This window comes from Lissotriton helveticus, chromosome 1_1, assembly GCF_964261635.1.
Source record: "Lissotriton helveticus chromosome 1_1, aLisHel1.1, whole genome shotgun sequence".
Taxonomy (NCBI): Eukaryota; Metazoa; Chordata; class Amphibia; order Caudata; family Salamandridae; genus Lissotriton; species Lissotriton helveticus.
Window position 1 is genome coordinate 1459957036 of NC_136057.1, and position 17754 is coordinate 1459974789.

Consider the following 17754-nt stretch of genomic DNA (forward strand, 5'->3'; position numbering starts at 1 on the left):
TGGCTTAACAAATGTTTCCGTTGGATTCTCTGGCGCGCCTGTTAGCAATCCTGTTTCCAGCCCTTTGCCACTTACGATTGGCCCTCGTGAGCTGGAGGCTCCATTGATTCTATCTACTGGTTGTGGTGAGAATCTTTTGGGCTTGGATTTGTTAAAACGGTTATATGCGACTTTGTATTGCTCCCCTGAAGGAGTGGAGCTTACATTAGGTCGGAGAGTAATCTCTCCTATGTACTTGTCGATCGATAAACTCCCACCAGAATTGAGCTCCCTTCCTGCGTCTCTATGGGCCACAGGTCCCAATGACGTGGGTCTCTTGGACATCCCACCTTATATGATCAAGCTGAAACCAAATGTGCGACTGCCACGTGTACCACAGTATCGTATCTCCATTGAGGGAGAACGAGCGCTATTAGCGATTGTACACGATCTGATCAAAAAGGATGTCGTTGAAGAAACTCGAGGAAATGTGTGTAATAGTCCTGTACTACCAATTTTAAAACGTACTGAGCCATCTAAACCTCCTGTGTACCGTTTCATAATCGATTTGAGAGAGGTGAATAAAATCGTGATTCCACAATTTCCCGTGGTCCCTGATATCACGGTTTTGCTGACCCTGATTCCAGCTTCTGCCTCCTGGTTCACGGTGATCGACCTAAAGAATGCTTTCTTTAGTATCCCGATCGCTGAGGAAAGCAGAGACCTATTCGGATTTTCATTAGGTGGTCGCAGTTTCAGACTAAAACGCGCACCACAAGGCTATTGTGAAAGTCCGTCGATCTATAGCCAGGCACTTAAAAGCCAACTGGATGCATTTGTGTTACCGATGGGTGCGGCTTTGATTCAATACGTTGACGACCTATTAGTGGCAGCTGATACGGAGGCTATTTGCAAAACGGCTACAGTATCACTATTGCGCTACCTACATGACTTACATCACAAGGTGTCACCTTCCAAGCTGCAATATTGTTGCCAAGAAGTAACCTACCTAGGTCACTTATTATCAAAAGAAGGGAGAAGGTTGACCCCAGAGAGAATTGCAGCGATTTCTCGAATGACTGTGCCTAAAACTCAGAGAGACGTACGTGCCTTTCTAGGTATTACGTCATACTGCAGACAATGGATCCCAAATTTTTCACTATTGGCGAAACCATTGTTAGCCCTCACGTGCAAGGATGTTCCGACTCCTTTGCCATGGACTGAAGAGTGTCAGAAAAGTTTCTCTGAATTACGTGATGCGTTGTGTTCGGCTCCTGTGTTAGGTACTCCTGATTACAGTAAGCCGTTTACACTGTACGTTCACGAGAGGGATGGTTGTGCGTTGAGTGTTCTGGCGCAACAATTTGGTGACAAACAGCGCCCATGCGCATATTTTTCTTCGACCTTAGACCCAGTAGCTAGAGCTTTGCCGAGTTGCTTAAGAGCAACAGCGGCAGCCGCGGCGTCCATTCGACAGTCCGCAGGTCTGGTCATGGATAATATGCTTACGGTGATGGTTCCGCATGCAGTTGACACTCTCTTGAACCGAACGAAAACTCAACATTTGACGAGCGCAAGGTTGTCTGGTTATGAGTTGACGTTACTGGCTAGTCACATACGCATCAAACGATGTAATGTGTTGAACCCAGCAACATTGTTGCCGATCAACATGGAGTCAAGTGGTGAAGCACCACATGACTGTTATCTGAGAACTTAGGAGGAAACAAAGGGTCGTATTGACCTGAAAGATACTCCATTGGTAGATCCCGATGGTACTTTGTATGTGGATGGTTCCTGTTTTAAGTTGCCGAATGGTGATGTGACGACTGCGTATGCTGTAGTGACATTGAGTACGGTTGTAGAAACTGCAAGATTGAGTCAGAATTCGGCTCAGGCTGCTGAGCTTAACGCCTTGACAAGAGCGTGTGTGTTGTCCAGAGGAAAACGGGTGAATGCGTTTACCGACAGCCAGTATGCTTTTGGTGTGGCGCACAGTTTTGGGCGATTGTGGAGAGAAAGAGGATTCTTAACGTCGCATGGCACGAAGATTCAGCATGGTCAGCTTGTGAACGACCTTCTAGATGCACTTACATTGCCTAAGCAGGTGGCAATAATCAAATGTAGTGCGCATCGGAAAGTGACGGATGATGTTGGTCGTGGTAATGCATTTGCAGACGAGATTGCTAAGGAGACAGCTAAAGATCTGACAAATCGAATGTATGTTACGAGTTCAGTGAGATGGCCAAACGGAGACTAGTATGTGTGAAGACACAGTTGAGAGTGTGAAGGGAATACAGAATGAGGCCACTGAGACGGAAAAGACTAAATGGAAAGAGAGCACGGGGAAGTTGGATGAAAATGGATGTTGGGTTGATTTGTCAGAAAAGCAGAGATGGATGTTACCGGATGCATATGTGCTCGCTGTTGTTACAATGGCTCATGGTACAGCACACATAAGCGCAAAAGGCATATGCAAGTTGTTGTCTCCTGTATGGAAGAATGATGGTATCACTAAATGTGCAGAGAGAGTGGTTAAGAATTGTATGGTGTGTTTGATGTATAATCCCGGTAAGGGCACTCCCACTCCACCTGGTCATTTTGCCCCTCCTACATGCCCTTTCGAAGTTATCCAGTTGGACTTCATCCATATGGAGAGATGCAACAATTTGAAATATGTTTTGGTTGTAGTATGTGCCTTCTCCAGATGGATTGAGGCTTACCCCCTTAAGGATAATACTGCCCTATCCACAGCAAAAATTCTGCTCAAAGAGTATTTCCCCAGATACGTCATGCCTCGGATTGTATGGTCGGACAACGGAAGTGAGTTTGTGGGAAGTGTGATGAAGAGTGTGTGTCGTGGCTTAGGTATAGTACAGAAATTTCATAGTGCTAATCATCCTCAGTCAGCGGGTTTGGTGGAAGGATACAATGGCACCCTGAAACTGAAACTTGCAAAAATTCAGGCAACAACTGGTTATTCATGGCCAGATGCTTTGCCTCTAGCTCTCTTATCAACCAGGGCAACTGTGCACTCTCGAGTAGGGCTTAGCCCATATGAGATTGTGTTCGGCCGTCCTGCTAATATTTGGGGAGTCCCGAGGCCTAAAGAATTTGATAGAATTGAATATCCCATGTTGATTGATTATCTCCATGATCTGACTGCTAAATTGAGTTTGATTCATCAACAGGTCTTTGAGGCTCTGCCGTCACAAACAGAGGGTCCTGGTCATCGGCTGCAACCAGGGGACTGGGTCCTCACCCGTAACTTCGGACGAAAACGAAACCTTGAGCCGAGGTTTGTGGGACCCTTCCAGGTGCTACTGGCAACAAGGACGGCGGTTCGGCTGGAGGGACGGAAGCATTGGGTGCATGCCACCCACACCAAGAAAGTCCCGCTTCCTTTGCCGGCGGATACTTGGATAATAAAGGGTTTTTCCTCGTCCGAGACCGACGCTCCACAACGCTTTGTCCCGTTCAGCGAAGCTCAGCCCATATCTGACACCCTTGTTGATTCCCCTCAAACAATTTCCTTTCCCTCTACCTTGAAAACTTCAAGTGCTGAACAATTGTCTGAACAATCGAACACTCATTTGCCATCCAATTCACTGTTTGAAGATCAGACACGCCCTGGGAGCAGCCGATACTTTTTTCGCCCACGCACAAAAGACTAATAAAATAATTTTTTATTTTTGGATCCCACAGTAACTCTGAACATTGTGGACATTTTATATGGTGTACCTTTTTCCTTTTTTTCCGTGCAGCCAAGAACCTTATAATAAATTGAATGTTCAATTTATCTAGAACCTATCATCCGGGTTGGCCGTAGGGCCGTGCGGGTACTTTCTTCTGGTTAGCAGTTATCGACACTAGGTCGGTTTCTTTTGTCAATTTCTGGGAACTCCTGGGAATTGATGATCGCTACACAGAACGAAGTGCGTCAAGAACGTCGCGGACGGTCGTTAGAGGATGGAATTTTCTAAGCTGTCGAAAAGAGAGAAAATGCCGGCGCAAAGATCTGCATTAGATAAGGTGTTGCGTACAAAATGTTTCTTGCTACAGGTTTTCATGTTGTTCCTAACTGTTTCTATGCTGCTGGTGAGTGGAGTATATTATGGTTTTCAATCATTACTGCCTTCTGCCTTGCCTACCTCTCCTTCTCATGATCTAAATTTCGTCTCTACTGTTTCTCCACATTCTTTTCACATACTGCCCCAACATGAGCAAGTCAGACGTGCGGAATTTCGAAACAATTCTTTTGTACAACTTCTGCACCAGCATCAGATGGTGGTAAATACTACAAATTGTTGGGTGTGTGGACTAATGCCACACACCATGGACAGGGGTATCCCGTATTTTGTGCTTCCGTACAGTCCCCAAGGGTCAGCTCGGGCATTCCAAATCATGTTCCATAGTGCACTAGATTCCTACCCCCACCGAGAGCCACGCTCAGCAAGCTTTGGTCCTGGTCCATACCATAAGTCTCTGGCGACAGCGATTGCTGATCTAGATAGAGACATTTTCGATACCTCACTTATCCCAGAGGAGGAAGTGCAGGCCTATAAGTACCTTAGTGAGGCTGAGTATAGTATATCAGTGAGTGATAGGCAGCTTAAAAGCTCATCTCCAATCTGGATTGTACCTCACCTAGGCCACTTTTGTCTGCAAGGTCGTGGCCGAAATCCAAGAGCCCAGCTTGGGAAGAGCGCTTGTGTGGATACTTACGTTCTACCGATGCTCTCTTCCCCTGTCTTCTTAACTGCCAAGGGTACCTATTTTGTATGTTATGATCGAGCATATACGTGGTTACCTCATGATTTCTCGGGTATCTGCTATATTGCAAATCTCTTGCCTCCGACCTTCACTGTTGCCTCAGATTATCACAGAGCCAGAGTTGAGAGAGGTGTTATTAGCAAAGAAGATACTGCCGGTCAAGAAGCAGGAGACTTCTTTAAGGGTTTCCTACCGTTTTGGGGCCCTATGGTTAATAGCAGAAATCTGAGACAGTTTACCCGTGTAGTAGAGTCAACTGCTAACATAACCGCAAGTGCCCTTGGTAATTTGACAGCAGAGCTTCAAGCGGATAGGCTTATGACGTTACAGAACCGTATGGTTCTCGACATTGTTCTAGCAGATAGAGGAGGTGTGTGTAAGGTCATCCATTCGAGCTGCTGCATATTCATACCTGATAACGCTCCAACGGTTTATCAAGCCATCTCCAAGTTGCACAAAATCTCGGAGTCCATACACGTGGACGAGGGAGATTGGACGCTTCTAGGATGGTTTTGGGGCCTAATGTCGACCTGGGGTTGGAAGATTCTGATGATTATAGGGGTTGTTGTGACGTTCCTGTTCACGTGTTGTCTTTGCGTACAGTGTGGTCCTGCCTTATGTGGCCTTTGTGCTACAACGTGTATAAGAAGGCCGACTGTTTCCAGAGAGGCATTGATGGATAGAATAATGTTCCAGCAACACCTGAATGATCTGATGAATATCGAGGTCGATTCTGATTTCGACTAGTGCTTGCCTACATGAGGGCAAAAGGAGCGTCTGAGGTTCCGTGAAAATCGTTACGGTGTTTTGGGCATTGCCGAATATGGACGAATTTGGTATCTATGAACCGTAAATGGCGAGTTCGGTAAGTGTACGCGTTTTCACTACACTACCTGGCTTGGTTCGCCTTATTTACGTGTTTCTACATCTGAACCCGTGGGTTCCATTTTAGATACGGCATCCATTTTTGTTTCTTGCCCTCACGTAGTCAGTGAACAGGCAAGTGTCCGCATCATGGCCTTTTAGTTCCCAAGACATACGGAAGACGCATATTCCTTTCATGCTCCTTTATGACCGGAGGAATGACACTGCAGAGGCAAATGGCTCAGCTTGAGGGTAATCATGCCGTACCGGCCTATTGTTTCAGCCGTGCATGCGCTGGGATCAAGCTCTTTGATCCTATGATCATGTTTTCAATATTACCCCCACACTCTTTTCTTTAGGTGTGCCTGACTTCCTAGCAGCTGTTCTTGTCTCTTTACTCTTGCTCATTTACAACTCAAGTGGAATGTGCCTAACGATGGGAAGATGTGCTTTTACAGTTGGGAACTGGTAATGTTACTGTGATTATGTTCCGGAGTTCTGAAAACATGAAAGCGACCCCTTTTGAAGTTTATTGTGGGAACTGAGTTGTAACTTTTTGTTCACATGTTGTGCAATGACAAAATCTTGTATAAAAGAGAGCGACTCACATATGCAATTTGAAGCAGACTCGTAGAACCTACACGCTGTTGTACTTCTAGTGACTTTTGCCTCCCTGCAGTAATAAACTCTGATCTTTGACGCCGAAGGAAGTCTCCCGTGTCTCTGTCACTTGTGCGCCGAAACAGGTATCCCACGAAGGTTATAGGTGTTGTTCCCTGGCACCGCTGGGCCTTAAATAGCTCAGTCCTTCAGGGTATTGAGTGGAGGGATCAGGGAGGATAGATGTTAGTTGTTGAAGGGGTCTAGGTGATGTTGGCTAAAGGGGGAGTCGGCTCGTACCTAAGGGAACTGGGATAATAGACTGCGGGTAAGGGGGACTAGAGGACGAAGAGGGAGGGGGGGAGATGGGGGAGTTCGGGGATAAATTAACCTCCAAGGATATTGGGTATGCAGCATGTTGAGGAGTGGATATCATAGTTGCCGTGTGAGTTTGGGGTGCATTGGAAGGTTCAACAGGTTTGGGTGGGGTCAGGGAGTTTGTAGGGAGGGGTGGGCCATGTGAAGAGTACTCGATGTTATCAGTACTAGGGGAGCTGTTGCTGGGGGAAGTGAGAGGGGAGCTGATGTGTGATGATATGCTGTTTAGTGAAAGGACAGATGTGCGGGCGTGATCAGAAGAGTGAGCTTTAGTAAGGAGAGAGACATCAGATCTGAGGGAGGAGAGTTCTAGAACAAGGGACGAAAGGAGAAGTTCAACATTAAGGAGTGATAGTGTAAGAAGTGAGGAGTGGAGTGGATCAAAAGTTTTTGGGAGAAGTGAAGAGTAGGAGTTATCAAGGAGAGGGGGATTAGGGAGAGGAAGGGGGGGTAACCTGGGGGGGAAGGAGAAGGGAGTTATGATGGGTGGGAGGTTTCGTACTGGGGAGGGGGGGACCAAGGAGATAGGAGTGGTTGGGGCATTGGGTTTAAGAAGATAGTTTGTTAAATGAGGAGGAGGGATAGTACAGGATGTAGTTGTAGGAGTATTTAGGATTGCAGGAGAGATCAAGGGAGTGTGAGAGAGAATAGTCAGCGGAGGAGATATGAGGGTTGCTGGGGGAGTATGGGGGGGCAATTTGACAAGGGGGGAGAGGATAAAGTGCATCCATGGGGGGGGGGGGTGTTACGGGAGTCAGAAGGGGAGAGGTGAATGGACGAAGGTGTATTATTGAGAAGAGGGGGTATAGGGGGGTCCGTGAGAGAGGCTGGAGGAGACGAGGGAGAGTTGTAAGAAGAGAAAGGATGGAGGGGGTTTGTTCAGGGGGAGATCACAAGGAGCGGAGTGTTCGGAGGAGCTTAAAGACTGCGGGATTATAGGGGAGGCAGGAGTAGGCGTTCAGGTAACAGGAGTATCAAACAAGTTAGAAGGCTTAAGAGAAGTGAGTGGAGTAGACCCTAATTGAGGGAGGCGATGGGCAGGGAGGTGTGAGGAGGATGGGGGGCAGGGGAGGAAGAAGATAGGGTGTGGGGATAGGTGGATAGGGGGTGGTGTTGGGAGAAAGGGGGGTGAGGGATCGAGGGCGTAGGGGTGGGGGGGCGTGGATGGAAGATGGAGGTGCTGGGGGATAGAGGGGTGAGGGAGCGGGGACATAAGTGTGGGAGGCAATGATGGAAGAGGGTGGTGTTGGGGGAAAGAGGGGTGGGGGATCAAGGGCGTAGGGGTGGGGGGCGTGGATGGAAGATGGAAGTGCTGGGGGATAGAGGGGTGAGGGAGCGGGGACGTAGGGTTGGGAGTCAAGGATGGAAGAGGGTGGTGTGGAGGGATAGAGGGGTGAGGGAGCGAGGACGTATGGGTGAAAGTCAAGGATGAAGAGGGTGGGGAAGGGACAGTGGGGGGGTAGGGGGTGTGAGAATCGTTGGTGGAGGTGGATGGGAGAGAGGCAGAAAAACAAGGTGATTGGGAGATAAGGGGGTCGTTACCGGTTATACAGTTAAGAGTAGGGGTGATTAGTAGTGATTGAGAGAGAACATCATGGATAGTGGAAGAGGTGGGGAGACAGTAAGGAGAGATAAGGGGGAACGGGTGAAGGAAGTCAGTGCTGGTAATAAAGCAGTCAGCTAGGGAGGACAGCTGCGGTTGAGTGCAGGCAACAGGGCTGGGTGGAAGAGTGGGTGAATCAGAGAGGAGGGAACGTGGGGCTGGGGGGTGTAGGGTATCAATGCTAGTCAGGGTATTGCGAGTTCGAGTAGTCGGTGTAGGTTGGGTGTAGACGTCAAAGTTGGGAGAGGTTGTAGGTAGAGAGAAGAGTTAGGGGGGTAGGAGACAAGGGGGGGGATGATGGAACTAGGATATGAGGGGGTTGGAGGGGGGGTTCAGGGACTGATCGAGGGATTGGGATAAGGCACTAAAGTGGAGTTCGAAGATGTAGAGGTGATTTTCAGACGCTTGGATGAGAATATTACCAGATTTGAAGATGGAAATATCAATTTCTCCAGGAAAGGAAGAGGAGGGGGTGGTGGAGAGTTTTAGACCGTAAGGAATATTGCGAGAGTTAGTGATGGGGAGGTGCTGAAGAAATAGGTTTTTCCATTTGGAAGGGCGTTTGGAGAAGAAGATGTAGTTGATGATTAAGGAGGAGTTAAGTGTGTTATGGTAATCAGCAAATAAGGTTTCGGGGTGGAGACTGAGGAGCTTGTGTTTGAAATTTTTCTTACCATGCTTGGAGAGGTGGGAATGGCTTGGAGAGGTGGGAAGGGTAGAGGATAGACCAGGAATTGGGGCCAAGTTTCGAGATAGGTGATACTGAGGAAGAAGGGGAAAGAGAGAGGGGAGGCATGATTAGGAGAGAATGGGGAGAGAGAAGCACGCAGATTGAACCATAAGATTAATCAGAACAGGAAAATAGAAAGGCGGAACTATGGAAGAGAAACATTAAGCCAGAGCAAAATTACAAAGAAATGGGGGAGAACAAAGTAAGAGAACAACCAATGGGGGGGACAACATAATCAGATCAAATAAACAACAATAGACAGTATAGTTATATAAAATAAACAACAATAATAGAATATGTCGAAATGTACATGCAGAGGGGTTGTGTTTAGAATAAATACATATAGATTTGATATAAACCTTGTGTGGTGTCCTTCCATTTGGTATTCAAGGGATTATACATAGTAAAACAACTAGATTCATATGCTCTCTGAAGTCTTAGCCTATTGACTGCTGGTCCAGGCTACACTAGGATAGCTATCTATAAGGTTGACTTTACAGCCACCATCAAGAAGGGTCGAATTAGACTGGTGCAAGGTGCCCACCAGAGCTAGTGGACATCATATGTCAGGCTAACTTCTCACATGCACTACTCCGGGGTGGTCCTGTAGTAGTGACATCCTCTTTGATGTATACTGCAATCCACTGCCTTTTTACTGTAGTCCCAGTTGGTGTCTTTATTGTCATTGATTTCCTTATGTCCGTGATCATTAGGATAGTATCCTATAGGAAATAAGAATTAAGAAATTGGCTAGGTCATATGGAAGAAGTAAAAAACTTGTACTTTATCAATTCCATCGAGTCAGTCATTGACTGCTAGAACAGGTCAGAGCCAATCCAAGATGGCCACCACCTTGTTGAGCCTGGCTCAGGGATCAGCTGTAGATCCTTGTTTGTGTTTATGGTGCAGTCCTGTTTCTATTACCATTACCAGTTGCTGCCATTTTCAGGGGGAATAGGCTTGAGGCAGAATGGAGGAGCAGTTCTGTGTTCAAAATGGCTGGGGGCAATAAAACTGCAGTGCCATTGACCAACAGCTGTACTGCACAGCTACAAATTCCGATATCTGACCCACTCCTGGAGCCAGGACGTCGAGGGGTCTCCCTAGCTATTATCCTGATGGGGCACACTGCCCACTCGATAAATGTTCGGTATATGCAAATCACACGGCCACTCCCGGAATGGGAGGCTTTTCTTCTGAAGGGCTACAGCAATCAGAGTATGATTTCAGGACAGGCTCAGCCCCGATTGTCCCAGTCGTTTCACAGCTCCGTGGCCTCCCTGCTGTGATGCGCGTGATCGCTCCCCGGATGGGAGAACTGCATCAGGAGGCGGAGTGGCGACAGCTTCCCAAGGAATTGGGTCAACACATGCAACTCCTGGCGGGGAGGCCGAAAACTCGTCCTAGGTCTCTGCGCCAATCTGCCAGCTCTCAGCGGGTCACAGGTTCTGGGGCCCAAGGTGCCGCCGAAATGGCCTGCAGCGGGGGGGGGGGGGGGGTGCTGGGGGAGACGATACAAGCAACTCCCGGCAGGGAGGCTCGGGGGGAATCGGACTCACTGATGCCTCATAGTCTGGGCAGTCGTCCTCGGGGTCAGTCCCCCAGCAGTCCACGTCGGAGATGGATAACCAGCCCTCTGTTGCTGACAGCTGGATTCGATGAGCAGCGCCTAGCTGAGGCTCCAACAGTCAGCAGCAGCGATGCATCCAACGGACTCACCAAGCGGCCAGCTCTTCAGATCAATGGCCGACGGTCCTAATTGAGGTGAGAGGGGTCAACGAACGATGGTCTGTGCTGTGCTGTGGGGTCAGGCCTGTACTGTGTTGCTGTTAGATGAGGAAGGTGTGGTTTCGTTGCAGCCCCAGAACGCCAAAAATGAGAAGATTGCAGGAGGGGCCCCGAAAATTGCAGGAAGCAACCCGGAATCAAAGCCGTCCACGGACCTTGGAGGCCATTGCGATTCCATCAGTGCAGAAGTCCACAGATAGGCATACAACGGGAGCGCTGTAAATGTTGATGGAGTCGAACGTCTTGGGGTCGCTGCACGGCTGAAAACATCCGCAAAGTGTGGCGGTAGAGAAAGAGGCTGTGCGGGGGCAAAAGCAGGGATTTACACACAAATTGTGATCAGAGTCATCCGTGTCTCTACACACGGGTGCGCTGTAGTATCCAAACTGCCGATGTGTGTGAAGCAGTATCCAGATCTCTCCAGGATACTGCTTCACACACATCGGCAGTTTGGACACACACAAATCAAGGATCGCCTTGGCAGCCACCTCCAAACTTCAACCGGCTCATGAAGTTTAGAAACATTTAGACGTCGACCTATCAGTGTGCGTCTTGGGTGTCGGCTGACACTTCCTCTCCTTATTGCCAAAAGAGGATACCATATCACAAGCATCCTCTTCTACTGGCTGTTCCCCCCCTTCTATGTTCACCTCCTGTCCTGATAAAGACCCGCTTAGGATGCTCATAATATCCGGCACCATCCCTCAGGGTCGATACGTCGACGTTACGGTCTCCACCAGTCCATACAGTCCGCTAAACCAAACTGGGAATCAAATCCCCTGTTAGCGTGATATGCTTGTATAATTGGACCTGTAGCATGATATGCTTGTAAAATTGGACCTGTCTATCAAAAAAAGCCCCTTTGCATTTGTTTGTATTCACATGTCTTCGTGATCACTTCATGTACAGTCACTAATCACCTAAAGTCACTCAAGACACACTTGAACATTGTAGAATCTTTGTTTATGTTTCTGGTCACTTGACAGCCATTCTAAACTAATGTAAAGTACTCACTGCTGATTAAGTTCCGTGTTTACTATTTATTTTTGTAATTTTGGTGTGTTACTTACAAGTGTTTCCAGAGTATTTATTACCTTGTACAAATTAGTTATCATACCCGACAGAACCACTTTTCTTTGCTACATAATTTACCCAGGTTCTGAGGGACACAGGGTCACCCCATTAATTCTAATGGCATCTCTAAAGAGCAGCTGGGTGGCAAAATGCATTGTCCAGTCCACAGTGCCCCATCTGGGACTCTAATCCTGATGACCAACAGCTGCTTATCGATATCCGCCAACAGGCTGCCGAGCATCAACAGCATGGGAGCTGGCCCGGGCAGGGGTGGCCGGGCCCCCGCAGCACCAGGGCGAGGAAGGGGAGCCCAGCTCACGGATCCAGAATACAGGCACAGTGACAGCAATGTGGGGAGGAACCTTTATTTCCCGGAACCATATAAAGTAGCATCATAAAGGAGACCAAAAGAGGAAAGGACCGAAGGCATCTTGGTGAAGTTTTGAAAATTTACAAGTCCTAACAAATGTGCCATCTTTGTGTGGGAACCTAAAATGCACATCAAGAAAATGCTCTATGAAAAACACAAGATGATAGTAAACAGTAAATGGGAATAAAATGTAGCATCATTCACGGACTGCCAGAGAACAGTGAAAGATTGCTATTCTTGCAAATGTTACAGGAGGTTCCTTTCCTATGCAAGCCTATATCATCGGTCTTACATCATTATGTCGGTGGTAGCGCCATCTTGGTGAAGATCGCGGCGTTGCTTTCTTGCTGCAGTGTTAAGGTGTAACAGTCATCTTTGTAAAGGGATTTATGGTTCGACCAGGAGGAGTTTGTGAGTTTGTCTGTTCATGCTGGTCACAAATGTATGACAATCTTAACAAGCATTTGCAATGCAAAAGATCTTGCATTTACGCAAGACCTAATGCATTGCAAACGGTAGTCATCACAGACAACAAGAGGGAGGGCGGGGGGGGAGAAGGCACGGACATCAGGAGGGCGGGAGGAAAGGGAGAAAGCACGGACAACAGGAGGGAGAGCTAGGGTGGAAGAAGGCATTACAACGGGATGGAATAAGGAAGGCACCAAAGCACTTTGTGCCTGCAGTAGGAGAACCTCATTAAAGAAAATAGTGCTAACAGTCTAAATAACACGTGCCATGTAACACTCGAAGTAAAGGGGCCAGTCGCCATGGGAGGTGACAAATGAAGAGGAGGCGGTACTAAGGCAGAACTAACAAGCGTATTGACGAATCAGAAGCCAGTATTTAGGACAGACAATGACACATGCCAATGGCAAATATGGGCGGAGAGTGGGCGGGGCTTCTATTCGCTACTCCACCACTACAAGTCTCGCAGAGCAGCTCATGCGCGCTGGCTCAGACTCGACCTAAAAACATACTAGGAATTTCACATTGTAATTGAAAATAGCAAAAAAGGGCTAGTGTCTACTTAGATAGGCCTAAAATGGACCAAGGATAATTCCGAACTTGAACTCCAATGGATTTAAAATGTATATAAAAATGCCTAACATTAGGATCCAAAGTAGAAAGGATATAAAATTGGGAAAAGGTGTTCTACTTTAAAAAAAATTCAATAATCAGACTCAAAGCGTTTCAATGTCATCAATCTCTTAAACCAAATTTTAAAAGCTGCTTAGAAGAGTGACATCTGAATCTGACTCGTTGAAGTTACCAGATTTAAAAAATCTATATTATTTATAGAATTAATTTCTGTGAAAATAAGTGCTTATATGGACTAGAACTCAGCCATCTTAATGGCATTCCATAATCATGGGTAAACCCCTTTAAAAAATGCATACCACTTCTAACTGTAGCTGAATTGCCTATATTGATATAGATTTGATCACCGTTAAATAACAATCGGATAGAATGGTTTTGACAATCTCAATCGAAGCACTTCCGTGTAGAGGCAAACACTCAATTCTATAGGCGAGTATTGCAGTAACTATTGTTGATGCATCAACACTCAAGCAACCAATTGCAGTGCGGTATACTGCTGGACTAGGCCAATATTAGCCTTAGCTATGCTCCAGGTATATTTCTTCTTCTTCAAAAAGTGATGTTCTAAATGTCATAATTTTTCCGATGTAATTTATAAACTGCTTTCAAGACATCAATTTCATCTGAAGGCCTACGAGTGTAAAATCTAATAACATAATGTCACAGCATACATTAAATAGTAATCTTGTTTGCCCAGCTGTGGTGGGAAATATCTTATCCTGTTTAATTCTGCTGGGAGGTTGGCAAGATACAGAGAAAAGAGCAAAGGTCAATTAATTTACCTTTATGGTGGGAAAAAAATTCAATGGCTGCGGCCAGTTGAACCCTTATCTAACTTTCTGTATGGCACTTCTTAAATTCATTTATTAGAAGGACAGGTAGATCAACTTTATGAAAAGTGGCTGGAAATTGCTGCTTAAAGTGGTAGCTTTCAATAGCTGTTTCAGTTTGAATCTATTTGTTTGATATGCTGCTGACTTGGCAAAACAAACAATACATTCAACACATACAACTAAAAATAACAAAATATTAAAAGGAAGTAATAGTACTATACATCTAAAAAAGTTGTATGCTTAAATTACAGAATTACAAGTTGATCTAATTTCAGGTTTAGATAAGTTTTACTAGACTAGGAATAAAACAAAGAAACTAACTCAATTCATTCCCTAGGATCACATAGATAACATGCTTCAGGATGCCTCCTCACCCACTACACGCTGTGTAATATTTCACCTATTGCTTAAAACAAAGAGGCCTCCATAATACATTTCAAACCAGACATCAAATTGGTTTCAATAGAATTCATTCTACAATCTCCATTCTGCCCTTCTTATTGGTTAAGCAAAAATAGAACCACCAGAGTTCTGTAATTTCTATAGGTGGGATGTTTCTCACATAGCAGCCTAAAATAGTTAATAATATAGATAGTGAAACAGTTTGCTCTGAAGCCTTGCTACTTTAAAGTAAGTAGGGATACATGCGTTGACAATTCATTCAAGAGATATATGATGTATTTCACAAACAGCTTTCTAGCAGCATCTATTAGCTTGTGGGCCTATAGTTGGGGGGGGGAATATTCCCAAAAGGTGTTTTATATATATAAATATATATATATATATATATACACAAGTATGGGCTACATGTATCAAACAATTTTGCATTAGAAAATTATGCGAATCGGTAATTTCGTCTGTTTCCGAAGGTAAAGTAGCCTTTCAAGATGTATGAAAGGCTTTCTAGTCACAATTTTAGATAATCGTAAAAATAGCGATTACCTAAAATTGCAAAAACAAATTGGGAATTGCATTTTGCGATTCCCTTAGCACACCCAAACTGTACATTTAGGAAATGCTATTACAATAGACACCAAGTCGATGGTAACCATGTGAAAATTTTGAAAAATGCACAAAAATGCATTTTTCAAAGTGCCATGTAGCGCACACTTGCCCATAGGGCATGTGTGCGCTTCACAAGTGCACTTTCTTTTGAGGGTGCTTTAGGGGGGCCTTAGGCCTCTGGGCACCCTTGGTATTGCATTACCTAATGTGACATTACCAATTAGGTAATCGCATATTAGGTAATGCAGAATCATTTGCATCCATAGGAGTGAAGGGGGTACTATTACCAAATAGAGATTACCTAATTGCGATTGCGAATCTTTAGGAATCACTACTAGGTAATAGCTATTTTCTTACATTCAGTTTTGCATTCCTTAAATAGCGATTACCTGAAATTCGCTATTTAAGGAATGCATAATGGATTTTTGATACATGAGGTACTATATATTTTATATAGAATACTCCCTCTCCACATGCCAGGAATGATGCCACTAAACAGACATGCATTAAATAAAAGGCACAAAACTTTGGCCCAGGACTTGGTGTTTGTTCGTACAGCTGCAACTGGGCACTAGCCGGGCCTTGAGCCTGGGAAGCTTTAGCAGATTAAATTATGATAACAATCAGATCAACTGTACAGGACTATTTCTATTATAAAAAATTGCATCATCAGTACTAGGACTCTGATTTACAAATAGGTGACAATCGATTTACTTCATACAGATTTTCAAAATGGGTTTTAGAGAATTTTTTCACTAACTGAAACAAATCGAAACATTATTGCCTAGATTTAAAGACTAAGGCATCATTTAGAGTTTGGCAAACAAGATATTCCAAAACAAACGTGACGGAATACCCTGTCAGACAAACTCTTGGTCTGACTGCCCTATTTAGTAAGGCGGCCCATCAGATTTCTAATTGCGATGACCCTTATAGCTTTGTCAATGGAAAGCTTCCTCCAACTGCCTGGTGGAGTGCTGGTCATTGGAGTAAGGAAAGCAAACATCTTGGCCTATTTAGGGTGGACTGCCTGATGTTCTTTTTTCTGTATGTCACCACCAGTGAACATTTGGTGGTGACAACCAGAATAAGTCAAATAAGGACCCCTACAACACCTAACAAACACTCACTGGAAAAGGGAGTCGCTCATTAGTTTTTTTCTTTTAAACTCCTATTTTGGGAGCTTGTTTTGACAAACAAAAAGTTTGGTGGCTGCTCCTCAAAACCTATCGGAGTAAAACCAGACTTTTAGTGACTTCAGAGGAACTACCATGATGGCAGTTCCTCTGAAGGTACAGAGATCAGCACAATAACAGCGGTGCTCTCTAAATATGGCAGGTGGTAGTTCAGGGGGGTGGAAGATGTAATGTCCTCCACCACCCTGATTGACGTCAGGCCTCCCGCCAAACTCCAAATTAGGCCCTAAAGGCCAAAAGTCTACCTGATTCCCCTTAATAAATGTGTTATTAATCCTAGACCAGGGTTTAAATAATTTTCTTAACCTATTATTGATGCTTTTATGATGTTGCCATGCATTCTCGACATCCTTTTACGACAGCAATAAAAGAAATTATAGATATTCATAATATTAAGTGTGCGTCAGATGCCTGCTATGGTGCAGGTTCTTGGGGTCATACAAATGTGGATATTATACAGGAGGAGGAAAATTCCTTTCTTAAAAAACTGCTAGATGTATCAATTAGCTGCGCATCATTTCTATGCCATTCTAAATTAGGTAGTGCATTTATAGAGGACTGCATTAATCAGTCTTCATCATTACTGTGGTATTCGATATGGTAAAAACCAGCCGCAACACTAAATACAAAAATAGTGAATGTTTGTCTTAAACTGGATGGTGTAGATTAGATGCCATGGTTAATGTATATAAGGAACATGTTCAATAGCCTATGACTACCTGAGTATTTTGATGAGTCTGAATCTAGACGAAGGTGAGCAAGAGAGATCGTTAAATGTTTTTTACAAATAGAAGAAATTGAAGGGATATTAGAGAGTTGTAAAAACCCACAGTCCACTCACACTTACTCTTGCTCACTAAAGAAAGTATGCAACCGTTTTTTAGTATGGTTACTAAATTACATCATAGACTCATCCTTACAAGATTTCATCTTAATACCATTTACTTATTAATTGCCTTCCTTGAAAAATATGACATGTGAAAAGCTACCTGTCTGCCCATGTGACTGGCTAAATAGACAATGTACTTTACATTTATTCTTTTTTGTGGTTTCTATTCAATATCAAGAAAGCATTATATTAATCCGCTGCTAAAAAAATAATAATAATAATAATAAGCAATGTCAACTTGCCCCTTATTTATTTACAGCGGCTTCACCCCCCAATCCCTTCAAATTTTGCCTATCTGTGGATAACTTTATTTGGCATGCAAGGAAGAATAGAAGGGCCATAACTGAAACATTATTATATGGTAAACTGAATGTCTTTAGTGATTCGAAGAAAATGATTTAGGCATAATATGAACTTATGCAAAATTTTGGGTATATTTAGGATTTTATCAACAGGTTTTTATAATGTTTTAACCCCTTCGATGCTTATGACGGAACGGTTCCGTCATCAGCGTCGGTTGAGCTGTGCTGATGACCGAACCGTTCTGTCATGACCACACCCGTTTTTTAGAACCTTC

General features: G+C 44.8%; 1 protein-coding gene across 1 annotated transcript in view; it reads right to left on the reverse strand.

Annotated features, from left to right (window-relative positions):
* VAV1 (vav guanine nucleotide exchange factor 1) overlaps nt 1-17754 on the reverse strand; it is a 650161-nt gene that overhangs the window by 290895 nt on the left and 341512 nt on the right. The window lies entirely within an intron of this gene.